Source organism: Arvicanthis niloticus, chromosome 12, assembly GCF_011762505.2.
Source record: "Arvicanthis niloticus isolate mArvNil1 chromosome 12, mArvNil1.pat.X, whole genome shotgun sequence".
In the NCBI taxonomy this organism is placed as follows: Eukaryota; Metazoa; Chordata; class Mammalia; order Rodentia; family Muridae; genus Arvicanthis; species Arvicanthis niloticus.
Genome location: NC_047669.1, coordinates 29,461,831 through 29,489,705, shown reverse-complemented (window position 1 = coordinate 29,489,705; position 27,875 = coordinate 29,461,831). Strand labels below are relative to the sequence as shown.

General features: G+C 38.1%; 1 protein-coding gene across 27 annotated transcripts in view; it reads right to left on the bottom strand.

Annotated features, from left to right (window-relative positions):
• The window catches only part of Zbtb20 (zinc finger and BTB domain containing 20), a 716,739-nt gene that overhangs the window by 315,277 nt on the left and 373,587 nt on the right, over nucleotides 1–27,875 (bottom strand). For all 27 annotated transcript variants that reach the window (XM_076942937.1, XM_076942948.1, XM_076942927.1 and 24 more), the window contains one exon: nucleotides 4,944–4,991. The gene's annotated coding sequence lies outside the window, so the exon portion shown is untranslated. The remainder of the gene's footprint in view (nucleotides 1–4,943; nucleotides 4,992–27,875) is intronic.

Below are 27,875 nucleotides of genomic sequence, written 5' to 3'. Positions count from 1 at the left end.
TCTCTTCTCTCATGTGACAGAATCACAAGAGTTATTTTGGTGAGGGAATAACACAAATATTACTCTCATGGCAACTACCCACAATTGCATAATATATGTTCAATAAAATAATTCCCAGAAAATATGCCAGTTTAATGGAATAAAGAGACTTGGCAATCTAAATAAACCCTTCTACCTCCTTTGGCTATGATTATCAGCATAGGCTGGAAAATCCTGCCATGATGCAGGGAACTTACAGAGGATTCCCTGCCTTCAAATAAGGAGAGTCATTCAACTATAATCATGAGCTTAGTTCAGAGAAAGAGGTAGAAAGTGTTGATTGCTACTTTATTCTTACAATGTTGTTTTGAACGAGTGACATATAAGGTCACAAATACAACAACAGTGATTTAATACCAGGACCCAAAAGGCCACACATAAGGAAGAAGCATTAGCTTTTTTCAAGGCTTTTTTGGAACACAACTTTTATGAGGTTCAGGTGATAAGCCTATTGATCTTTTATCAGAGAGCCTGAGTTATTTCTGAGATGGCCTCAGCAGGTCTTTCCAGAAGAAGATATTATTACTGTTATTGATAATTATTACTATAGTTGCCATCATGATGAGGTTTTGGTGGATAACTTGAGTACATGGTGTAATACACAAACCAGAAAAAATCATGGTTTCTCTTTCAAAGAAATGTACTTTGTTTTTTTTTAATTAGATATTTTATTTAAATTTCAGATGCCACCCCCTTTCCCCATTTCCCCTCCCTAGAAAACCCCTATCCCATGCCCCCTTCTCCTTTTTGCTTTTATACATTTTTAAAAATGTTAATCAAAGGCTTTATAAGTTTGGTAATGCTCAATATCAAGATACCCATACAACCAGAAGTGTAACCTAATAGCCAACCTACATATATCAACTATCTTTGACTGGCAGAGACACAGGAACATCTGCCTCCATGTCCCCCCTCCCCCCAATCTCTGTCACCTAGCTCCTCTTCTCCTTCTCTTCCTCCTCCTCTCCTTACTCCTCTTTTTCCTCTCTTTACTCCTCCCACTTTAGCTCCTCCTACATATCACCCTTCCTGCTAAAATAAAACATTTCTCTTAAAATACAGTTAGAGCATAACTATACCAATTTGTGTCAGTAAGGTACAAGATAGACCTAATACCCAGTCCATCATTTTGTTGACTAACCAGAACCTCTGTCATCTCTCCTAACTAAAAGACTTAGTTCTGAACCTGGCTTTTTTCTTGGCTTTAGAATGAATGTCAGCTGAAAATAGAAATGTACTTTCTAGTTCACATTTATGACAGGAACATAGGACACCATCACATGTAAGAACAAGATGTAAGTGAAGGGCCATGATGTGCTGTTAGTATCCGTCTTAAAGTAACGATGGGAAAGTGAGTTGCATGAACTATGGATACTTAGCAGGAATTGCAGTACAATTCCTGCCTTGTCATACCTGCCTGAATTCCATGGTGCCAGGGTACATTTCAGCTCTTTAGCTGGTATTTTAATGGTAGTGATGCCAAGCCATAGTAGAGGAAAATAAATATTCAGAAGACAGATGAAAAGAGAAGAGATGGAAAGAGAACAAGAATTTGTATTGTTTACACATGCAGAGGAGCAGTTTCTACAGATGCTCTCTTTGATTGGATAGTTTATTGCTTGTGTCATTATTTTCTTTTTTCCCCGTGTGCTTTTCCTACCAGCTTTGGCTGAAAATATTTTGTATGTGTCCATCCTGTAAGCCATCATATTTTTCTAGAGATTTAGTGTGGTGGAGAAATTTTTTATTTCTTCCCGAAGGCTTAGGCACATCAATATTCTAGCTACTCACTTTCGAGGCCAATGGAAACTGCGCCAAAGATTAAACAGGCCAGAGTAACACATAAATTCAGTTTCTACGGATGCAGTGTGTACTCACTCACATCCTGAATATCTGATGAGTGCAAAACACTTGTTGGATAACACATCACCATTGAACAGTCTCTGGCTTAAAAGTCAAAGACAGTAAGCAAGAAAGGAAAACTTGCAAACAGGTACTGTACACAAAGCCCAATCCAACAGACCATTCTGAATTTATAGAGCTCTTTTGTGAAAGCTGTGGTCTATCTATGGAAAAGTGGCTTGTAGACTACTCTTCAGAAACCTCGGGACAACTAGAGTTCTAAACACAGGCACTGCTCTGCAGTGCATGATCTCCTCCACTCAGATATAGAGCTGCATATACAAAAGTATTTAAAGTTCCCCCTTTTAGATTCAAGAGTCCCATTTAAATATCAGATGCTTTTCTGTTATCAACAATGCCTTAAAATCTATAAATATTAGAACAGAGTACTAAGTCAGGCTTAAGTACTTTACTTTGCTCTATATAGTATGGGCTTAGATCAGTTAGCATAGAGTTCTAAGCAGTCAGAGGATGAACTTTTTCTTTTACTTCAGATAAACAATTGTATATAATACATTGATATGTTCAATGATGAACATAATTAATATTGCATAAGTTATCTGCAATGCAAATTATCATCCTAAAATTGAGTTAAGTAAAAACAGATCCCAAAGACAATCATTTGCCCCAGAAGGCTATCTAACTGTTAGACTCGTCTCTTCTTCAAACACATCATCCTTTGGCTTGCACATGTGCCTGAGGATGCTATGGCACAAGCTGCTGACCCAATCAGTTGCTACATATGAGAAGACATGTGGCCAAGACTCTAAGAAGAGAAATAGTGTCCCATACAATAGTGAGAATTATTTTTCTGAAACTTTTAAAAACATCAACATGTAAAAGCATCCTGATGAACCAGAAATATTAGCCAATTAATCAACTACCATGATAGCTGAGATATGTTTCAAAATAACAGGGCAGTGCAGTGGGGAACCGACAGGCCATGAGTTAAGCAGCGGACATGCTAGATGAGGAATATATAGGAGCTCACTACAGTAATCTGCCTACATTCACAGACTGGAAAATTTTCACAAAATAATCTTAAAAATATATACTTCATTTGAACTTCAATCATTTATCCATTATTTACTGACTGATTCATTCATTCATTGTTCATAATGCAAGGGATTATAGAAATGGAAAAAGTAAAATATAATGCTTTTTGGGCATTTTTATTATAGGAATAGAATTTATTTATTTGGAATATAACTAAATACAAAATTCTTAAGTTAAATTTTAAAAGAAGAGACAAAAATTACAGAGGAATTCTCAGCACAGCATATTTGAAAAGGATGTCCTCTGGAGAAAATGAGAGTTAGAAAATATATCAAATAGTTATTAATGGTTAGATTTAAATTATAAAAATAATTATTTTAATTTTTCTTCATTTTACTCTCATGTATTTTTCCAAATTATTTTTAATGAACAAGTACAATTTTAAAATGAAATAAATATTTGTTCATTAGTAGACAAGATGTGCTCCCCTTCCCTAGGAGACTTCCTTTTACTAAAACAGAGAAACTGCAAAGACGCACTGCAGGATACTTTACACTGTCTGATATCCTCATGCCTGAAAGTGAAATACACCCAAAGGCAAACCCCATCAATACATATTTTATCTGATCATAGAAACAGAAAACACTTGGGAGAAATCTGCTTTTTTGCAAGTCAGCAAGAGTGTGGAATTCTGGCTTTTCTGTGCTGATATAATTTTGTGAGGAATGCAAAGGGAAAGCAAATTAAAGTTAGCAAGCAGGCCTGTCCCTTGTGCCTCTAGGCTCACACTGATAGCAGGTTTATTCTGAGTAGCAAAACAAGTAAAGCAGGGAGTAGGGGGCAGGAGAGAAAGACTAGTAGTCCTAAAGCTGTGGCCTTCACTGGCAAGTTGGATAAACTTAAGAACAAAGATAGACTGGTAACAGAATTAGTAACAGTAACAGTGACAACTATGGATTATGTGCAGTGAGCCTGGAAATTCCCCGCAGGAAGCTATCTTTCTCACTCTAAGAGATGAATTTCTTCATTTAGTGCACATTCATATGAAGTGAAGTCAAGAGTGTAACTTTAAAGGTTTGGATGACTATGCTGTTTATGAGTAAACAGGCCTAGAGTGCCAGGCAAAAGAAAGCCAGAAGCCAAGTGAGGTGCTCCTTCCCTCCCTTTCCCCTCCCGCTGGAGTACACTTGTCATTACAATTTACTGTAGGCCAGCCTCTAGCAAACTCAGCTCTTCCAGGCTGTCTCCTACTTGATAATGGTCCACTATCATACCTTCCCATCCTGCCTTGCTCTCCTTCAACATCTACTACCAAGACTGTTCAAAGAAACAATGCTACCCTTCTAAAAAGTTCACAGTCTCACCAGAACTTTCTAGACAAGGAGCCAAAGTCTAAACCTACATTTACATGATCTTGGCACTATTAATTTCCAGATACAGACATGTTTATTCGTATCTCAACAGGCTGTTCCCCTTTCTTCTTGTGGATATACACAAGGGTGGCTATGTTCGTTTTTAAGATTCAAAAGAAGAAAATACACTTCAGATTTACAAAATATTATATAATATAAACCACAAGTTCAAAGAGACATAAAGTGTGTTAGAAAAACTTTCTATGTGTTTTCTCAATGTCACAATGACTGCATTCTCCATAGGAAACATCAGTAGCTATCTTCACCTTATGGCTGTTTCTGTCTCTTCAGAAGTTCTTTAGAAAAATTTATCTCTAGAAAGAATTCCAAACAAGTCCTTTAATACTTCCACCCATGTCTACTAAAGTCATTCAAAAGGTTTACCAATATTGTGATATTGGTTCTTATTTTTCTACATTTTGTAAGTATCAAAATATATTCTGTTCAAATTTAATCTTGTGGTGGTAAATTCACTATAGCCCCTAGATATACTTCTTGTTTGTCTGGAGTTGCTAAATTTGGTATGAATACATATTATTTCTTTGGACTTCGATATTTTGGCCTGCAATTGAGAGACAATGAAATCTCACTTACCAGCCGGCAAGGTTGTGTGAAATATTCAATTGCTGATGATAAAACAGTCTGAAATGGAAAAGGACACCATAAGTGTTGGTATGTATTTTGCGTAATATACAACAACATGCTCATCATAGCGAAGAATACACTTGTCCCTTCCTGGGACCCTGGCTCGGTGTTCATCATAGCAAAGAATACACTTGTCCCTTCCTGGGACCCTGGCTCGGTGACAGCAGAAAGCAAAAGATTGTTCCTTTGGGAATAAAAGCACAATCAGACCCTACCGACAGGTGTCTTGGTGAGTGCCTGAATATTTAACTCGATGATCACTAATTAGATGCAACCCTAATAAATGATCTGCTAACCCTTTATACAATACTCTGTGTTGAGAAAGTAACTTTCTCAGTTAATTATTGTGATCTGATTAAAAAATCATCAAAGTTTTGGGAACCACAAGGATTTGCCATTCTGTTTGAATTTTACTGTGCTTTTCATTAAACATTTTATAAATAAAAGCAAACGGGTTTTCCTTGCTTTGTGCTGTCTGTTACTCATGTCCTGCACGTTAGGTCTTGTGGCAGCGATGGGAAAATAAGCGATGGACCATGTACGCCTGCTTTCATGACACTTCATCAGAGTATTGGCTGTACTATCTTTGCTTTATATTCCTAGCTAAGTAAGAGTAGCAAAAATGGGAACTGAAACCTTTAAAACCTTTATGCTAAGTCACAAAATAATAGATTGAAATAAAAGTTAACATGAAAAAAATTTCAACTGTGGAACAAACAAGACTACAATTGTTATATAATCTACATTTTAGAAACTGCTAGCCTAATAGTACACACCTGTTAATCTTTCTTCATGGTGTTTCTTATCAACTGCCTTAAGAATAGAGAAGCTACAAGTGGTTTTCCTGGTAATCACCCAACCTTCAATACCAGCACTGTAATGACAGCCTATAGAAAATCAAACAGAACCAAACTACTCCAAATTTGATTCAGAAAGACCTAAAATTTGTCACCCAAAAAAAAAAAAAAAAAAAAAAAAAAAAAAAGTGAAACTGTACACGACAGAGTCACTTTGTAGTAAAGGTTCTACATACATGAATGAAAACAAAATTAATTATCCAGAGAATATAAGAAAGGCCAAATTCAAGGAAGTCTGTGGTAGAGTTCAAGAGAGGTCTATTTGAAAGCCCAAATCTCACACATATGCATATGAAATGGAATGAAGATCACACAGGTAGCTTGACAAAAATTATGTTTTTAAAATGAGCTTATGCAGCAATCACCACTGAAAAGAATCTCTAGGAAAGACGCAGAACTGACTTCTGAGATTTGACGTTTTTATAAAGAATGAGAGCAACTATGCAAGTTAGCTCAGTTGGTTAGATCACAGCACCAACAAAGAGGAAGAGTAGACGATGTGCCCTTCCTTATTAAATAGGATGATGATGAAATGGAGATCCGAGATGCTCCATTTCCAGTGTCTTCTACCCTTTCCTTGCATGGCGTACACTCGCTTGGACAGTCTCCCCAGCATAGCAAAACAAATTTTTACCAAGCTCTGTTACTTGACACAAGGAACAGCTAGGTAAGTGAATCTGTCTGCAAAGCTGTCAGTGACTGGAGATCTTGTTCAAAAATTAGAACGTATTGAGCAATGAGAAGAAAAATGGAGTTGAAAGGGTTGTGCAGGATTTAAGAAATATCAGAAAAAATTAAAACTCTCTGCTTTGCATGGCACAGCAAGAGAAAGTTTAGGTTTGTCAGCTTTGCCTCTACTTGAATCCAGCATTATAAATAAAAAGAACATATAGCCTATATGTTCCCAAGGGCTGTGGTTACAGCTGACAGGGAAGGCTGAGCAGACTTGCCTGCATAAAGTGAACTTTAAAATACAATCCTGCCTACCTGTGATTTAGAGTGTGAAAACCCACCAAGATAGAAAGCAAAGGGATCTGGCAAAAGGAGGCAGAAAGATGTTAGACGTTTCCCTCTGCTTCTCCAATGACCAGCTGTCTACAACTGTTTTTGATACCCTAAAAATACTGATTCCCTTTAAGCGTTTTAGTCTTTCAGTTAAAAAAATTATTTGAAAATTAGGGTATTCAGAATAAATTCCTGTGTGTGTGCAGCGAACTGCACATACAAAAGAATAACTTGGTTATAGGTTATGCAAACAATTATGTAAAAATTGCATTGTAAGAAATCTACTTTATATTTTACCAAAACACAGAAAATAGTTATAAAGCTGTTCTGTGTACCAGGCACAACTGAAGTAATTCTTGTTGGACAGCTAAGTCACTGGCTGAGGTTCTTGCAACATTACTGTCACTACTGCCAAAAGCAACAAATAGAGATGAGGGTGATATTTTTGCTAATATGGTACCAATATGCATACTGGAATTCAAGATCAGCTATAATAGACTTAGAGGGATATGTAGAAAAATATGTGTGAATATAATTGCCTGGCTAAACACTAGAATGTTCTGTCCAATTTTCATGTCAATAGTTTTCCATAAGCAATTCTAAGAGTTACAGATTCTGTTGAGAAGAAAGAGTTGGAAAGAAATGTGTGTGTGTATGTGTGTGTGTATTCTTGTTTGAAATATTTACTAGTTTAGCCATGATTCATTTTAAAACAACAAACCTATGTAATCGAAAATGCAAATAAAAAATGCCAATAATCGTGATCATTGCGTTGTTGTAATAAAGAGACAGTGCTTGAGCAATGAACCCTGAAAAGCCAGGCAAAAATATACTTGCTTTGATTTTTATCATTGTGTGCTTCAGTTTTCCATACAAAGGAATTTTAAATTGCAATAACTGACCTGTAAGAAAATGGTTAAAATATATGGTTTGAATTAAACACACACACACAAATAAAGAAAAAAACATACCTTAGACTTTTAGTAAATTAAACAGGTTGATATCTCAAGGTTTTAGCATCCATAAATAAAGCATGAACTGAAAGTAAGACACAGATTCAAAATACAAGAAGCCCAATTCTTCAGTAGCTTGTATTTGTATAGTAGAAACCATGTCTTCTCTTTCCCATGCACCTTTCACCATCCCTTCATTTGGTTAAAACAGACAGAACTACCACTGCCTCCCAGCTGGTTAAACAGCTCTCTGCAGTGTCCAGTGTGTATCATTTTATATCCACATCATGCACATTGATGGCCAGACACTAAAATGAAAGAACAAAACAAACACCCTTCTCTCCAGCCTCCTCCTTATCAGACAGAAATGCCTGGTTCCCAGAGAACTCCTTGGGGTAAGTGAAACAAAATATCTTAAGATGGAAGAAAGACTGATAGAGCACACACAAATACCACACTGTTTCCATCTAGGCTGGGTAACATCCTTCAATGTGAAGGAGAGACGCATGGGAAAGAGATGCAGAGCTACAAAGAGAAAGGAGAGAGACCAGAGAAGAGGAGAGGGGAAAAAGGAGAGATTACAGAAGAGGAGGGGTGAGGAGGTGGGAGTAAAGAGAAGAATGACTGGAGAGTAGAGAGGAGAGAAGAGATGGGGACAGGGGAGTTGGGGAGGGAAGATTTCTTGATGCAATGAATGTAAGGTGTTCCAGGGAGCACCGTGACACAGGAGGGGGACACTAGATGGGAAGCTCTAGATTCATACAGAGCTGTCAGAGAACGAAGTCTACAGGGCATTTGAATTAAGCCTTCTGTCCTGTTGTAGCATCAAGATGTTTGATGTTACTGAGACTTTGGGTTCTACTGTGCTCTGTAATGAGAAAAAGAAGGTTGGAGACTTACAGTAACTGAAGTAAAAAGGAAGAGAAACATCTTACTGAATTGTTCTTACACAACTATTATACCAGGTTGTTTTCACATAAATATTATACCAGGTTGTTTTCACATAAATATTATACCAGAAAAAAATTGCAAGTAGAAACACGTGTGCACACAGTCATCTTTCTTATCTCCTGCTTTATAATTAATTTTTTTCTTAGAATTTTTTGATTTTCCATTAAACAAGTGAAATAGTTTCAGAATACTTTAGTTTCATACTCATACTACCTGGAAAATCCATTACATCACTGACAGTCACAAAGTCCTGTTGTAAAGCCAGTTATGGCTCCGACAATTATGGGATGTTGCTACAGGCTAGGGTAACTAGAAATGGCCATGGATGTTAACTAACTTCTTTCTAAACAGTCTGGGAAAGAGGGAAAAAAACTGTAAGTTTCCCCATCTGTTACTTCCTTTTTGGCTGTAGAAAAGTAAAATTATGTGAGAGCTTTTGAATGTAAAGCTGTGTGTGCTTTTCCCTTTTTGTCTGTGTACCAGTTATACGATATTGCGTAACTGAGTACAGAGTAGGCGGTTAGCGTTTACTATTGATTTACTCTATGCCACCTAATGAATTCAGAACACTTAAAAGAAAAGAGCAGAAAGGGGAGGGAACAAAAAGAGAAAGGGGAAGACAGGGAGACAGGGAAAAGAGGGTCTGGAGGGGAAGTGGAAAGCACTTGGAGAAGCAATCCTAAAGCTTGGGTTAAGTTCCTTTTTTTTTTTTTTTTTTTTTTTTTTTTTAAATTTTGTTTTGTTTTGTTTTTAACTTCTTTTGGCTTTGACTTTCAGCTATTGTTCAAGTCTTAAGACAATTGGGCTGGTGACTCCAATAGTAACTGTGGTATTCCAATCTTATTTCTAACAAAGTTTATTGGCAGGTCCATGTGTGAAAGTACTAATGTTTCAAATTACTGAAAGCAGTTCCACTAAACTGACAGCAGTTCTCCGCCTGTAGCAATCCACCACATGCAGACCCATTTGTGAATCTCTGTCTGTGATAATTACTGCTATGACCCCACTAGTTTTCCTTGTGACAAAAATTCTTTCTAAGATGCATGGGGTATTGTCAGGACAAAGATACTTCCTGTTTTGTCATATATTATTTTGAAAGATGATAATCCATCTTCCTGTTTTGCCACATATTATTTTGAAAGATGATAAGGGGATTTGGTTTAACTGAACCCCAAATAAGAAGGAACCAGCCAAAGTGAAGAAGAATGCAAACACTGGTTGCAGGAGAAATGGAAATAATTCCTTATGCTGTGTGTCTGGAGACCATGTAACTCTGGAGCATAAGGAAGATGGACACTGCTGTTCTTCAGTACTGCTTAGTGTTTTCCATGCTAGAGAATGAGCTCCCAAGGTTTATCCCTAGAAGTATCCATGACTTTCCCTCTCCCTGCAGGTACAGGACTCTCCAATCCCTGCAGGTTCTTCTAAGGCTGAGATCAACTACTAGCATAAGAAAGACAGAGGAATTCTCTTGATTCCCCACAGGATTAGATACATCTTATCTACAGACACCAAACCTCAACACTATTACTGATGCCAAAAAGTGCTTGTTGACAGGAGCCTGGTATGGCTGTTCCCTGAGAAGTTCTACTAGCACCTGACTAATACAGATTTGGATACTCACAGCCAACCATCAGACTAAGCCCAGGGACCCCAATGGAAGAGCCAGGGGAAGGAGTGAAGGAGCTGAAGGGGATTGCAACCCCATAGGAAGAACAATTATCAACTAACCAGAGCACCCAGAGTTCCCAGGAACTAAACCACCAACCAAAGAATATACATGGCTCCAGATACATATGCAGCAGAGGATGGCCTTATCTGACATCAGTGGGAGGGGAGGCCCTTGGTGCTGTGGAGGTTTGATGCCCCAGTGTAGGGGGATGCTAGAGCACTGAGGTGGGAGTGGATGAGGGGGTGAAGGAGCATCCTCATAGAGGCAAAGGGGAGGGGCAGAGGGAAATGAGATGGGGGTTGTGGAGGGGTAACTGGGAAGAGGGATATCATTTGAAATGTAAAGGAATAAAATGATTAATAATAATAATAATAATAATAATAATAATAATAATAATAATAATAATAATAATAATAGAAGAAAGCTGGGTGGGGCCTTATTTCCATCTTGGAATTGTTTTGAAGTGGGAACTATGAAACCATGGTTATCAGAGGAAAAGAAGAAATGGGTCATCTCTGACCATCTCGTAGTCATCCCTTCCATGTGATCAAGTGAATACCTATCCAAACTTCTTGTCAGAGATGCTGAGCACAGAAGGAAATGCACATGGCTGTATACCTAATGCCTAGCACACTCTAACACCTTCTCTGTGCTTCGCAAATATTTGTTGAAACTGTAAAATGATTATGGAAGAAATATTTATGTAGGAAAAGAAAATATAGAAAAGCCTCAAAAATATATTTCAATGCTTTCTATGAAATCTTAGGCTGTTTTTCTGTATTGTTTATTTTCAGGCCAAATAATGATGTAAAGGAACTATCAAGCAGCTAGGTTGGGGTCAGTTGACTTCAGTCATACTGATGACATCAGCAAAGTGTTGTGCTGGTTGTCACCTGTCCTTTCAGCCTGGTTTCCAGTTCACTCCTGGGCACAGACAGGTCCATTTTAATTTTCATGGACACATTCTAAAGGAAAAGTCATGGGATATCAGCATAATTCATCTTTTAAAAATACTGAGAAGAATGTAGCCACTTAGTAACGGAAGGGAAGAGAATACAGCTTTTTGTTGAAGGGCAAAGCAGGTTGAGTTTTGATTAGGTTATGCAAATTTAAATTAACAGAAGGGCAACCAAGAATATACTGACTTTCATTTTCTTGGTTAAACAGGAGTTTTATGAGAAAAATAAATTCTGGATCAGGAAGACAGAAATGCAATCTTGCAGTTAATTGGAGAATAAGACCTTTAGGAGAGAAATTACAGCTGCAATTCTCCAAAACCACAGTTGAGGACTCAACTTCAAGCCTGTGATAAAATGGCAGCCATGCTGCTTCTGAAGCATGGGGATCCCAGCTTGTCAGCTCTCTAGAGCTCTACATGCACACATACTTAATCAAAACTTATAAAGACAGTGTGTGTGTGTGTGTGTGTGTGTGTGTGTGTGTGTGTGTGTGTGTGTGTGATGACTCTGGACATTCCTTTAATGTGAATAAATTCAACTTTTCTTGAGGAACATCACAGCGGTGTGTCAATGGCATGGTCTGCATGGCTTTTAAGACAGGATGAGCACTTGCCTCTCTGCTTCATTTTATATATGAACATCTGAAGGCTGGGGATTAATTTTTCTAAGGAACATACACTTTGAGACAGAGCTGGGACTGGTAGCTAAAGCTCACTCTTAATTTTTCCACAGCACAGAGTAAATCAAAGCATATAAATTGAAGCTTATTTTAAATGCCATAGGGAACAATTTCAAAGGATTCTTTTATAAAACACAAAATCCTTACATTATGTAAAATGTTCACCTCAAAGCTATCTTATACTTAATTTTTTATCTTAAACGTGAGTCTACTGTTGAAACCGTTACATGTCACTCCTGTTCTTATGATCTTAGACTGTTGAGTAGAGCTGCCTACTGTCCCCTGTGTCTACCTGATGGATTTCTCCTGACTTCAAATTCTTCTTCCTCTTCTCCTTCTCCCTCTTTCTCTCTCCCTCTCTCACTTTCTGTTTAATCATCACTCTTTATTCCTCTTTTCATATGGAAGTCATAATTTTTGTTAAAAAGCTTTGATATACTTTGAAATTATAAGGAAAATATAAATAAAAACCTATAAATTCAATAATATATAATCAGTAAGTCCTAGGCAAATACTTAACATTTTAAAAAAGTGTGACAAGGCAGTAAATAGCAAGGGTAGTATACAGCTGGCAGGCTTCCCTCTTGAATGTTACTCCTGTCTAGACTTCTCCATGGTCAATATGGATATTGGGGACTACATAAAGTATCTCATCAAAGATAGAAAGCAAAGCTTCTTGATCTCCAGGCCACTAATTTCCCAAGACAGCAGGCTACCTTTCAGTTACCTTTATGTTCTTTTCATCCCATAGATGCACATATTTGAGAATAGTTATAGCTCAACAGGAAAGGATCCAGAGTAATCCCAGTAGCTTAATGTAGCTTAATGATGCAGGTCAAATGCTCTTAATTCCAATCCAAGTTGGGAAGATGCACACTGAAATTTCAGTTACACAGTACCTGAAGACTAAGAAGGTTAAAAGCAAACTCGGACACGAGAAGGAAGTCTCTGGATATTAAGGGTACGGCTGCCAGAATCCTGTAATTAAGATTGGGTCATTGTTTCCATTATGAACCTTGCTCTTATGGGATTTACAATTCGGCTACAATGATTAATTCTAGGCTGAAATGCAGCTCAAGTATCTTATAGTGGGATATTATGTTTTCTTCTTATTACAAAAAAAAAAAAAAAAAAAAAAAAAAAAAAAAAAAAACAAAACAAAAACCCATACAGCAACCATTCACCCATTCCAATGGCACTGGTAGTCTAAGCTCACAGTTTTCCCCAATAAGAGCAGTTCATAATCAACAAGGTAAATCTACAGGAGCCAGGGTGGAATAAAGGATGCTAATCTGGTATGTGAATAAAGGGGCTGCCTATTAACTGAAAAGGCTTAATGTTTATCACCTCATTCCACTTTACAGATGTGAACAGGAATGTGACAACATTGTATATAAGTAGAAAGGCATCCTACTTTTTTTTGGCTAACTCTTTTGTGGTTATAATCCCAGAAAACAAGATTTTTTGATGATTTTGTTAGACCTCTTCTCAGAGTGGGCATTAGAGGGTAAGTAAAATGCTTCCTTGTTCTGGTTTCCCTAGCATTTGTTGAGGCCTAAGCTGGAGTCCCTGTTCGGGTGCCAAAAATGTTGGGGCCTAGGCTGGCCCACTTTTGGCGGCCTAAAATGTTGAGGCCCTCTCCACTCCGAGTTTGGCAGCCACTGTATCCCGGCCCAAGCTGCCGCTCAGGTCCACCAGTCGGGGTTCAGTAAGAGAGAGAGTGAGGATGGACTCGAAGAATGGAGACCAGACAGAGTGTGATTCCATCCCGTTTATTCTTCAGTCTCTCTTCCTGGTCAAAGTCTCAAGTCTAGCTGTACTCTCTAAAGAGTCTCCCTAAAGAGTATATATCTCTGTCATCTGCCTCTGCCTTTTATATGTCTCACTTCTAAGCCATGCCTCTAAGTTACACCTTTAATCATGCCCTTAGGTCTTGTCTCTAAATCTGATCTCTAAGTCAGACTCTTAAGTCACACACCTTTAATTTCACACACCTTTAATCTCACACACCCAAGGAAAGTCCTGGGTATCCAAAGCAAATGTTATCAGAGTGTGCTCAGCTGTTGTAGGCTATTGTAATACAAGTCTCATGTCAGGGTATATGGCTCAAGATGGCTGCAAAGCTGATAGCTGCTTTCTGCTAAAAGTCGGCCCCCAACAAGCATTGTCTCCTAAGTTATATGCTTATGAAGGATAGAGAGAAAAATTACTTATATTTAAGTTAGTAGGCTTGAAGTAAAATAAGATATACTGGGTATAGTGGTTTGAGTGAGAAATGTCCCTCACAGTCTCAGACATTTGAACACTTTTTTCTTTAGCTGTTATCACTATTTGGGAAAATTAAGGTGATATGGCCTAGTTGGAGGAAGGACATCTACCACTGGATGTGGGCTTAAAAATTAACCACTTCACCTATTACGAGTTTGCTCTCTCCATTATGTGATGTTTCAAGATATGCACTGTCAGGCTCCTGTTCCTGCCACATGTCCACAAAGTCCACACAGTTATGGACACTCATCCTCTAGAACCATAAGACAAGCAAACTCTTTTGTAAATTGCCTTGGTCATGGTTGCTTCTTACTGAAGCAAGAGAAAAGCAATTAATACGCTGAGTACATTCTACATCTCACACTGTCCACTCAGGGTATTTCACTTAGGATTAACTTACTGTGAATTATACTACAGTGTCTTACTGATTAGCGAGCAATCTAGTTACAGACTTGTTATTATTCTAAGAGTGTATTAAAGGTAATTTAAAAGTTGTAAAGTAAGTCCTGAATTAGGATTCATACCCCACGTACACATACATCACATCACAATGTGTCAGAATATGAAGCTGTCTCAATGAAAATTCTTCCTTGTCAAAGACAAAAGCTAACTCATACTCCAATTTAAGAGATGACATGAGTGATCCCCCCAAAAGTAAGTTCTTGTTTTACTCTCAGTTCTGAAATCACTCCATGTTCAAGCAAATGCCATCCTACCATGTACACTTGGAAGAGGTTCACTGCCTTAGAGAAGGAATGCATACTTTCCTCAGATTCAGTAAGTCACCTCAAGGTTTTTATTGCTTTAAAATTTTCAATTAAGATTTTTATACTAGATAAGAGTTTTAAAAATATAACGTATAAAAAAATCAGATGATTAGTACAATGTTATCACTCCCATGTGTTTACACAATTGTTTTTCTGCTTGGAAAATTTGTGGCAATCAATATTAAATAATTAATGAAAGATACACATTACATATATTAATCCAGGAGAAAAGGAAACAAATGGAAAAATAAGAAGAGAGTATATCTAGCTGGTTTGCTCCGTGAAGACACCATATCCTGAGACATCCTAGAGGAGCCACTGCACTCACAACAGGGGTAAGAAACCCCTCCTACCCTATGCCCTAGAGCTAAAACTGAGAGTCTAGGGCTCTCACGACCCATCTGCCACCCAAACCCCATCCCTCCAGAATACCACTTCCCTTCCTTTTGGTCCTTTTGGCTGGGGGAGAACCTAGCTGGTCTGCTCCCGTGAAGACACCATATCCTGAGACATCAAAGAGGAACCACTGCACTCAGAGCAGCAGGATTTCAGGATCCCAGAAGCAGCCTGAGTTCCAGGAGTTCTTCAACCCAGGAGCTCATTATCACAGGATCACAGAGACATCTGGACTCTGAGGAGTTTTGACACAAGCAAGATAACTGGAAAGACAGGCTATAGTCAGAGACAGTGAGTGCAGGTAGCACTAGAGTTAGCCAGACGGCAAAAGGCAAGCACAAGAACATAAGCAACAGAAATCAAAGTTACTTGGCATCATTAGAACCCAGTTCTCCCACCATAGCAAGTCCTGGACACCTCATCACACAGAAAAAGCAGGATTCAGAATTAAAATCACTTCTCATGATAATGATAGAGGACTTTAAGGACATAAGTAACTCCCTTAAAGAAATGCAGGAGAACACAGGTAAACAGGTAGAAGCCCTTAAAGAGGAAACACAAAAATCCCTTAAAGAATTGCAAGAAAACACAACCAAACAGGTGAAGAAATTAAACAAAACCAACCAGGATCTAAAAATGGAAGAAGAAACAATAAAGAAATCTCAAAGGGAGACTACCCTGGAGATAGAAAACCTAGGAAAGGATCAGGAGTCATAGTCACCAACAGAATACAAGAGTTAGAAGGGAGAATCTCAAGTGCAGAAGATAACATGGAAAACATTGACACATCTATCAAAAAATGCAAAAAGTTCTTAATACAAAACATCCAGGAAATCCAGGACACAATGAGAAGGCCAAACCTAAGGATAATAGGTATAGATGAGGGTGAAGATTCCCAACTTAAAGGGCCAGTAAATATCTTCAACAAAATTACAGAGGAAAACTTCCCTAACCTAAAAAACAAGATGTCTATGAACATACAAGAAGCCTACAGTACTCCAAATAGACTAGACCAGAAAAGAAATTCCTCCTGTCACATAATAATCAAAACATCAATGCAGAAAACAAAGAAAAAAATACTAAAAGCAGTAAGAGAAAAAGGTCAAGTAACATATAAAGGCAGACTTTTAAGAATTACACCAGACTTCTCACCAGAGACTATAAAAGCCAGATGATCCTGGACTGATATCATACAGACCCTAAGAGAACACAAATGCCAGCCCACACTACTATACCCAGCAAAACTCTCACTCACTATAGATGGAGAAACTAAGATATTCTATGACAAAACCAAATTTACACAATATCTTACCACAAATCTAGCACTTCAAAGGATAATTGATGGAAAACTCCAACACAGGGAGGGAAACTACAACCAAGAAAAAACAAGAAAGTAATCTTCCAACACCCCCCCCCCCCAAAAAAAAAGATAGCTACAAAAACATAATTCCACCTCTAATAACAAAAATAGCAGGAAGCAACAATCATTTTAACTTAATATCTCTTAATATCAATGGACTCAATTTCCCAATAAAAAGTCGTAGACTAACAGATTGGATACATAAACAGGACCCAGAATTTTGCTCCCTATAGGAAATGCACCTAGGTGACAAAGACAAATACTACTTCAGAGTAAAAGGATGGAAAACAATTTTCCAAGCAAATGGTCCACCCAAAAAAGCTTGAGTAGCCACTCTAACATCAAATAAAATCGACCTTCAACCAAAAGTAATCAAAAAAAGATAAGGAAGGAGACTTCATACTTATCAAAGGAAAAATCTATCAAGATGAACTCTTAATTCTGAATATCTATGCTCCAAATGCAAGGGCACCCACATATATAAAAGAAACTTTACTAAAGCTCAAAGCACACATTGCACCTCACACAATAATACTGGGGGATTTCAACACCCCACTCTCAACAAAGGACAGATCATGGAAACAAAAACTAAACTGAGACACAGTGAAATTAACAGAAGTTATGTACCAAATGAATTTAACAGATATCTATAGAACATTTCATCCTAAAACAAAGGAATATACCTTTTTCTCAGCACCTCATGGTACCTTCTCCAAGACAGACCACAAAACAGGCCTCAACAGATACAAAAATATTGAAATAATCCTTTGCATTCTATCAGATCACCACAGACTAAGTCTGGTCTTCAATAATAAGAAAAACAATGGAAAGCCCACATACACATGGAAACTGAACAATGCTCTACCCAACGATGACTTGGTCAAGGAAGAAATAAAGAAATTAAAGACTTTTTAGAATTTAATGAAAATGAGGACACATCATACTAAAACTTGTGGGACTCCATGAAAACAGTGCTAAGAGGAAAATTCATAGCTCTATATGCCTTCAAAAAGAAACTGGAGAGAGCATACACTAATAACTTGACAGCACACCTGAAAGCTCTAGACCAAAAAGAAGCAAATACTCCTAAGAGGAGTAGAAGGCAGGAAATAATCAAATTCAGGGCTTAAATCAATCAAAGTAGAAACAAAAAGAACTATACAAAGTATTAACAAAACCAGGAGCTGGTTCTTTGAGAAAATCAACAAGATACATAAACCCTTAGCCAGACTAACCAGAGGGCACAGAGACAGTATCCAAATTAATAAAATCAGAACTGAAAAGGGAGACATAACATCAGAAACTGAGTAAATTCAAAAAATCATCAGATCCTACTACAAAAGCCTATACTCAGCAAAACTGGAAAATCTGGATAAAATGGAGAATTTTCTAGACAGATACTGGGTACCAAAGTTAAATCAGGAGCAGATAAACCATCTAAACAGCCCCATAACCCCTAAAGAAATAGTAGCAGTAATTAACAGTTAGCCCCACCAAAAAAAGCCCAGGACCAGATGGTTTTAGTGCAGAATTTATCAGACCTTTCAAGAAGACCTAATACCAATTCTCTTCAAACTATTCCACAAAATCAAGACAGAAGAAATACTACCCAATTTGTTCTATGAAGCTGCAATTACACTCATACCTAAACCACAGAAAGACAGAAGAAAGAAAACTTCAGACCAATCTCCCTTATGAATATTGATTCAAAAATACTCAATAAAATTCTTGCAAATCGAATCCAAAAACACATCAAAACAATCATCCATCATAATCAAGTAGGCTTTATCCTAGGAATGCAGGGTTGATTTAATATAATAAAATGCATCAATGTAATCCACTATGTAAACAAATTCAAAGAAAAAAAAAACACATGATCATCTCACTAGATGCTGAGAAAGCATTTGATAAAATTCAACATCTCTTCATGTTAAAAGTCTTGGAAAGATCAGGAATTCAAGGCCCATACCTAAACACAGAAAAAGCAATATACAGCAAGCCAGTAGCCAACATCAAAATAAATGGAGAGAAACTTGAAGCAATCCCACTAAAATCAGGGACTAGACAAGGCTGCACACTCTTTCCTTACCTATTCAATATAGTACTGGAAGTCCTAGCCAGAGCAATTAGACAACAAAAGGAAGTCAAAGGGATACAAATAGAAAAGGAAGAAGTCAAAATTTCACTATTTGCAGATGATAAAATAGTATACTTAAGTGACCCTACAACTTCCGCCAGAGAACTCTTAAACCTGATAAAGAACTTCAGCAAAAGTGGCTGGATATAAAATCAACTCAAATAAATCAGTAGCCTTTTTCTACTTGAAGGATAAATAGGCTGAGAAAGAAATTAGGGAAATGACACCCTTCACAATAGTCACAAATAATATAAAATATCTTGGAGTGAATCTAACCAAGCAAGTGAAAGATGTATGACAAGAACTTCAAGTCTCTGAAGAAAAAAATCAAAGAAGATCTCAGAAGATGGAAAGATATCCCATGCTCATGGATTGGCAGGATTAATATAGTAAAAATGGCCATCTTGCCAAAAGTAATCTACAGATTTAATGCAATTCCCATCAAAATTCCAACTCAATTCTTCACAGAGTTAGAAAGAGAAATTCTCAAATTTATTTGGAATAACAAAAAACCCAGGATAGTGAAAACTATTCTCAACAATAAAAGAACTTCTGGGGGAATCACCATCCCTGACCTCAAACTGTACTACACAGCAATAGTGATAAAAACGACATGGTATTGGTACAGAGACAGGCAAGAAGATCAATGGATTAGAATTGAGGACTCAGAAATGAACCCACACACCTATGGTCACTTGATCTTTGACAAATGAGCTAAAACTGTCCAGTGGAAAAAGGACAGCATTTTCAACAAATGGTGCTGGGTCAACTGGAGGACAACATGTAGAAGAATGCAAATCGATCCATTCTTATCTTCTTGTACAAAGCTCAAGTCCAAGTGGATAAAGGACCTTCATATAAAACCAGATACATTGAAACTAAAAAAGGAGAAGTTGGGGAAGAACCTTGAATACTTGGGTACAGGGGGAAAGTTCCTGAAGAGAACACCAATGACTTATGCTCTAAGATTAAGAATTGACAAATGGGACCTCATAAAATTGCTAAGTTTCTGTACGGCAAAGGACACTGTCAATAGGACAAAATGGCAACCAACAGATTGGGAAAATATTTTTACCAATCTCACATCTATATGGGGTGCTAATATCCAATATATACAAAGAACTCAAGAAGTAAGACTCTAGACAACCAAATAACCCTATTAAAAATGGGGGTACAGAGCTAAAAAAAAAGAATTCTCAACTGAGGAAACTCGAATGGCCTAAACAAAGAATTTTCAACTGAGGAAACTCGAATGGCTGAGAACACGTAAAATGTTCAGCATCCTTAGTCATCAAGGAAATGCAAATCAAAACAACCCTGAGATTCTACCTCACACCAGTCAGAATGACTAAGATAAAAAACTCAGGTGATAGTAGATGTGGAGAAAGGAACACTCCTCCATTGTTGGTGGGATTGCAAGACAGTGCAACCACTCTGGAAATTAATCTGACAGTTCCTCAGAAAATTGGACATAGCATTACCTGAGGATCCAGTTATACCACTCCTGGGCATATACCCAGAAGATGCTCCAACATATAACAAGGACATATGTTCCACTATGTTCATAGCAGCCTTATTTATAATAGCCAGAGCTGGAAAGAACCCAGATGTCCTTCAACAGAGGAATAAATAAAAAAAATGTGATACATTTACACAATGGAGTATTAGTCAGCTATTAAAAACAATGAATTAGAGAAATTCTTAGGTAAATGGATGGAACGAGAAAATATCATCCTGAGTGAGGTAACCCAACCACAAAAGGTCACACATGGTATTCACTCATTGATAATTGGATATTAGTCCAGAAGCTTGAAACACCCAAGATTCAACTCACAGACCACAAGAAGCTCATGAAGAAGGAAGACTAAGTTTGCATGCTTTGGTCTTTCTTACAAAGAGTAACAAAATACTCAAGGGAGTAAATATGGAGACAAAGTGTGGGACAGAAACTGAAGGAGGGGTTGTCTGGAGACCATTCCACCTGGGTATTCATCCCAGGTGCAGTCACCAAAGGTAGATGCTGATGTGGATGTCAGGAAGTACGTGTTGACAGGAGCCTGATATAGCTGTCTCCTTAGAGGTTTGCCAGAGCCTGAAATATACAGAGTCAGATGCTCACAGCTAACCATTGTACTGATCATGGGGTTCCCAATGGAGGAGTTAGAGAGAAGACTGAAGGAGCTGAAAGGGTTTGTGGCCCCATGAGGAGAGCAACAGTACCAACCAACCAGAGCTCCTAGGGTCTAAATCACCAGCCTGGGAGCACATAGGGAGGGACCCATGACGCCAGCTGTATATGTAGGGGAGGATGGCCTTGTTGGCATAGGTGGGAAAGCAGATACCGTCTGAAATGTAAATAAAGTATCTAATAAAAAATTTAAAATGAAGATTATATACTCATAGTTACTCGTAGAATTTTAATCTTAATATATTTATTAAGCAAAAGAGGTCATACATAGTGGTTTAGTATGGTCATATGTGCAGTTATTTTAATAATCACTCCCTTTTTGGTCTTTACTGCATCTTTTTATGTATCTATGGTATTTTATATGTTTTTCATTTATTTTTTAAAAAGAGTAATTTTTATCTTTAAAGATTATTCATCCTTCATTACGTGCATTGTGTGGGTATTTGTGTGTTTATGTACATAGTGTACATTCAGGAAAGCACAGAAGTCAGAAGAAGTTGTTAGATCCCCGGACTTAGAGAAAACTGTGACCTTTTATGTGTGTGCTGGGCACTGAACCTCTGTCTTCAGCAAGCCCAAGCACAGTAATTTCTCCTAATCTCTGGTCCGTCTCTCCAGGTCCTATTCTCAGTTTTTAGTTTGTGTATGTATGTGTGTTAATGTGTGGGGCTGTGAACATGAGTGCAGGCATTCCCGGATGCCAGAGCTTTGTAATGCCAGGTGTACATCGTAATAACTAAGCTCAGGTCCTCTGGAAGAGCAATGCCTGCTTTTAACCATTGAACCATGTCTCCAGCACCAATGTTTTTCTTGCAAATAATCATATTTCAGGTATTATTACAGCTTATCAAGCAACCAAGAAAATCCTTTTAAAGGACTGCAGTCTAAAGCACTATGCAGTTTATGCTTACCTATTAATTTGTGTGTGTGTGTGTGTAAGAGAGAGAGAGGAGAGAGAGGAGAGAGAGAAAGAGAGAGAGAGAGAGAGAGAGAGAGAGAGAGAGAGAGACAGACAGAGACAGAGACAGAGACAGAGAGTGAGACAGAAAGAGAGAGGGGGAGAGAAGGGAGAGTGAAGTCTATTTTTAATAGTACAAATATGCCACTTTTCCTACCAAAGAATCAGAAATAAGCATGAAGAGAAAACCTACTCTAACTTTCAAAGGTTTGACAGGGGTGACACCTGGGTCCTTTTGACCCCAGCCTGTAACTTTCCCTTGTTCCTGGGTTTTGACAGGTAGGTATGTTTCATGCTACATTGTTCCCAGGCCTCTCTGAAGTCCCAGGTCCACACATGTACACATACCCACACACATCCTTACGACCTTTGGATATTTAAGAAGAATACCTGTAAAACCATAGCTGCATGAGAAACTTAAGTGCAAAGTGGGTGCAAACAACCAGATGTAACTAATAAACAGCTCGCAGGCAGCACTGCTCACCCCACAGTTGTACTGTGTCTTTAGTCCTTTGCTTGTCTTTGATAGTCTTCCTCACATCACACTGGGAGCAAGAGGGAAGGAAATGCAGAAAGAGAGAGCTAGAACCTTCTCCCCTCTCCAGTGCCCCAACCCCATCAGGAAGAGCCACTGTATACTAAACATGGAGGAATGCAGCAGCAGCAGCCACTAGGACTCCTTTGTGACACTGGAAAAAGTGGGCTGTGTGTCTGCACGTGTTCAGAGGACATTCAGCTTCTCTAATTGCTTTGCAACAAAACTGGGGAAGAAACGAAATCCTCAAGGGAAATAGATATGGTTTATGGAAAGATAGGAAATGCTTCTTTTTAAAATCATATTTAAGCACATGACCAAGCTATAACTTGTAACATTAAAAAGCAAAGTACTCAGTTAACTTGAACCAGCTGAAAATAACTCACAACATCCTCCTCATAAAAACAAAGTAAAACAGAGCAAACCCTCCAAAGCAATGCTTTCCCCTGTGAGAACAGACAGTGATGCAGGGTAACAGATGGAAGGCCATTTTTACTCTCTCAGCACACTCACTGAACACAACTGCAAGCATCCCCACCACTCTCACTCAACAATGGTGACTCCGGCCTTGGGCTTCAGATACCTCCTTTGGGAACATTTTCTAAAAGACTTCAGAGGGGCCTGGGAACAATAATTTAGCATGGAATGTCAGGAATAAGGGAAAGTTATGAACTGCGTTAAAAAGGTTCCAGGTGTCACCCCGTCGAACCTTTGAAACTTAGAGTAGGTTTTCGCTTCATACTTACATCTGATTCTTTGGTAGGAAAGTGGCATATTTGTACTATTAAAAATATCACACTACCTACTATCTAAAAACTCTTATAAATCAATTAATTAAAAGTAATAAAGCTTCCTACTAATTTCACCTCAGAGTTGAAAGAAAGGTTATTTTCTTACCTTATACCATGTCTTCTGAACTGTCAGTGTCATTCAGTCAAAAATCTCAATGTTAGTTCACTGATTTTCAACTCTTTATTACAAAGCTTGAAGCAGTAATGAAATGGTGCTGATCTGCTAGCTTTCACGCTATAGAACGTCTATATTTATATGCTTATGCTTCTATTTGGATCTATATTTATCTGCTTTATCTGCCTACAGTGCATCTGTTTCTCATACACACAGACATATATTTATATATATACACACATACTGTATATATATGTGTTAAATATAAACACACATACCACAAGAATGTATTCTAGTGTGCTTCCTTCAGCAGCTATGTAGGTGCATAAATACTCAGACACATGACAAATTTATGAAGAGCAAAAGCATACTTGTAAATATAGTCGCTGAGGGGAAGCACAGCTTAAGAGCAGTGCCGTCTGCCACACTCGGCTGCTGGCCTTTAAGAGTAAACACTGCAAAGTCATGTCACTGACCATCCTGAGGAGAAATATCTCTGAGGTCAATCCCATCTAGACAAATAGAAATCATACATTCTTTCTCACTCCTTTTACGGATGGGCAAACTGAGGTACTAAGCGATAGAGAGTTGTCAAGAGTCAGAGTTGTAGTCGGAACCTCAGCATTTCCTTTTAAGCAAACGGCCTGTGCTCTGTGCTGAACTGAAGTAATAAAACTCAGTTTACGGTTAAATCATTATCCTTCCTTCTATCTCTTTCCTCTGTTAAGATTTATTTTTAAAAATTTAAATTACATTTACATGTGTGTATCTGTGTGAGTGTGGGTGTCCAGAGAGGCCAGAATAAAATGTTAGATCCACTGGAGATGAAGTTATAGGGAATTGTGAGATGCCTGCCATGGATGCTTTGAACTGAACTTGGGTTCTCTGAAGAGCTATCTATCGCTCTATTTATCTCCATTCTTTACACATGAAATATAAGCAACCACCATTGTTCTACACATTTGGCACATATTATTTCATTTAATTCATACAATTTCTCTATAAAATAGGCATTATGGTTACTTTTCATTTTGCAAATTAAGAAGCCTTGGACTCAGAAATCCAAACAACTAACCCAGGTTAGAAGTCAGAAAGGCTTATTAGCTCTTATGATTCTCAAGTGCCCCATTTTTCATAGTAGACCAAGATAACTTCTTACTATATGTATGATTATCATATCATTGCCAACCCAATCTCACCAATACAGCCTAATGATCATATCTGATAACTGTTTTAGGAGACACATTAAGCTGAAAGCAGAGGTTGATTCAGTGTCTCTTTCATCAAAGGATCATAGGAAACTGATAGCACTGACCCAGAAAGAAAACAGAGGTACAAGCTAACAGAAAAAGGCAAAGGACCAAAGAACCACAGCCTACCTGCTTTTTGCATTTTGAAGAGCACTTTTTAAAGCAAATCTGATTAAAAGCACAGGTATTTCCCCCAAATTGTATTTGCCCCACTCACAAGGGCTAAGGACAGACAGAAATGAAGTAATGTCTGTATATTGTAGGCAATTTTTGCCAAGTATCATCAGAAACTGCCAGTTTTGAGCCACCCCAAAACAAAGGGTTTTCATACTATTGCCAATGACACAGAGCTTTGTATAGAAAGAAGTCATATTGACTGAGACTGTGGGGGATATTGAATCCATAAGCTAACACTTGGAAATTATACTAATCCATTTGTGAAGTTCTTCAAATGTGTTATAGCGATATTTACTCTGTATTTGTGAATGAAATTCAAATTTTCAAGACAAGTTTTAGATGTTCGACACATACAGTACATTTTACTTGACTCCTTCAGAAAATACAGTCCCTGTCTATAGAACACAGAACAACTACACTGTAGTGTGTTGCAGGATATTTGATCACATCATGAACCCCAAGATTGTATTATTTACTGAAAATGCTGTTTCTAGTTGTGGTGTGGCTCAGCCCTTAGCACACCTTTAATGTCTCTGGCTAAAATACAGACATGTCCTTAATACACTTCTTTAATCCCAAACAATAAAGGTAAAGTTAATTTGTAGAAGGAAGCAGTCATGCTTGAAAGTGATATCTAATTGAGTGACAGACAAAGTGATGAATCAGAGAAAGATTTGACAAAATGCTATGCCATCATGAGACAGAAAAGAGAAGTTACTTAAGAGAGCATCTCAGAGAAAAAGAGAGAAGGCAGTTTTACTGGGACAGTTGTACAGAGATGAGGGAGGGAGAGAGAGAGAGAGAGAGAGAGAGAGAGAGAGAGAGAGAGAGAGAGAGAGAGAGAGAGAGAGAGAGAATGAGAATGAATGAACTAGAAGATTAGAACAGGTTGCCAAAGTTAGTATGAGTTCAAGGAGAGCAATTCAGTAAGAAACAGAGAGAAGTTAGATTGAATCAGTCAGCTTGGAGTTTGAGCCAGAACAGCTGAGCAGAAGTGAGAAATCAGAAAGAACTAAAAAGGGGTGAGCTTTTTCTGTAGTATGTCTCAAAGTCTAAAAACATTCTAGGCCTAGATTAGATTTATACAGGCTAGAAGCTTCCAGAACTAGGCCTAGATTAACAGACTGAGGCAGTTAGCCTTCAAGATTACCATTGCAACAGAAGAATAAAGGTTATTTTAACAGTAGGGCTTAAAATCATAGGTAGATTGTTTTGAAAATGAAAGCTAGATTTGAATTTGAATCTCAGGACTGGCAATATTTATAAAAACCTCTCTGAGTCTGGCTGACCAGGTGTGGATTGAAACAGCTCCTGTTTGTAAGACCACTGTTAGGTTAGAGTCTGTCCTAGCATAATGCCCTGCTCATGAGGTGGGGCACTCTTAACTGTTATGCATTTAAGAAGGACATTTGGATATGACTTTATGTGGAACAAATGACACAGAACTCTCTTGGGAATAGGAGATGTGAAGTAAAATTTTGTGGTGGTTTGATGAAAGATTAACTTCTTGGTTATAAAAGCATTTCACAGTATCACGTTTTAAGTAGAAGATTTAAGGTATTTAAAACTCTCTTGGCTTTGTGATTTCTGGTACTTTTATTTAACAATGAGGCAAAATGAAGCTCTGATATAAATACTTAGCATCAATAACAATAATGATAGTGAGGATGACAATGATGATTATGAAAGAAAATCACAATCAGGGATAGGTAGGCTCTCTGTCTTCTGACATTCTGACATTTCCACAGTGGCCAGTAGAGTAATAATTACTGCAAGGTCACAGTTACAAAGGGCTATGCTTTTCCCCGAACTCCCTGAGATTACCCTCAGAGGCTCCAAACATTAGGTAATGCTGTGTACATCTGAGATAATGAGGGTGAGTCAGGGTTAGGTCAGGGTTTCAGGTTGGAGGGGTGGGGTGAAGGGTAGTTTTCAGGTCAAGTGATGAGAACAGTTTAATTTAGGCAGAGAACGAGCTCCACAGCACTTCATGTGAGGAGACAGAAGACACAAGCACTATACAGAGAAGGTAGTAGCTACAAACACAGACTCTGTGCAACTCAACTGGTAACTGCCTCAAAGCAACTCCCCCTCCCCCTACATTCACATACACGGAGAAATGAACCAAAAAGCCCAGGGTGCAACATAAATCCTGCTATCCCAATAACACACACAGATGTTCCACCACTGTTTTCTTTTATGCACATTTTAATTAAGAGATCAGAATCAAGCATTAAAATGTTATTAAATAGCTTGTTTACATGTTCACTATGTGTCATTTACTATGCATTTTCAGAAGTACTACTGGAAATTTTGCGTCACTGCTACAGGAGTCGTGTGAACTCTGGCCCTTTTAGCTGACCAAGTGTATGCAAGACAGCTTTTCTGGCCCAAGCAGGAGAATGAGTGCTCTTGCTCCTTTAACTCTCAGCCAGGCAGCTCCCATTCCCCATTGTACCCCTTGGCAGAGTGACAAGCTGCACTACACTGCTCTAACACCGCAGGAGGTCCTAGGTCCATAGCAACCTTTTTGATTTTTCACAAGAGGCCCGATTCCAAATACTCTCCCATTGTCCTCACAAGAAAATGGTCTGCATACCCGCTTTGTGCTCTTTCCCTGTGCTGCTTGAAAACCTCAGCAACACTAAGCTACCAAATGAAGAACCTTCCATCCTAGAAGTTACACATTTGCCCCTGGACTAGACACAGTGGGAGACATGGAAACAAGTAGGCTTGTTCTCCTTCAACAACACTGGCAATTTCTAGTTTATAACTTGTCCCCGTTTACTCCTGTCCAACCCTTTGAGTACTCTCTAGTATTCTAGGGTTCGTATAAGCATATTTACAGTTCTTCATTTCCCAG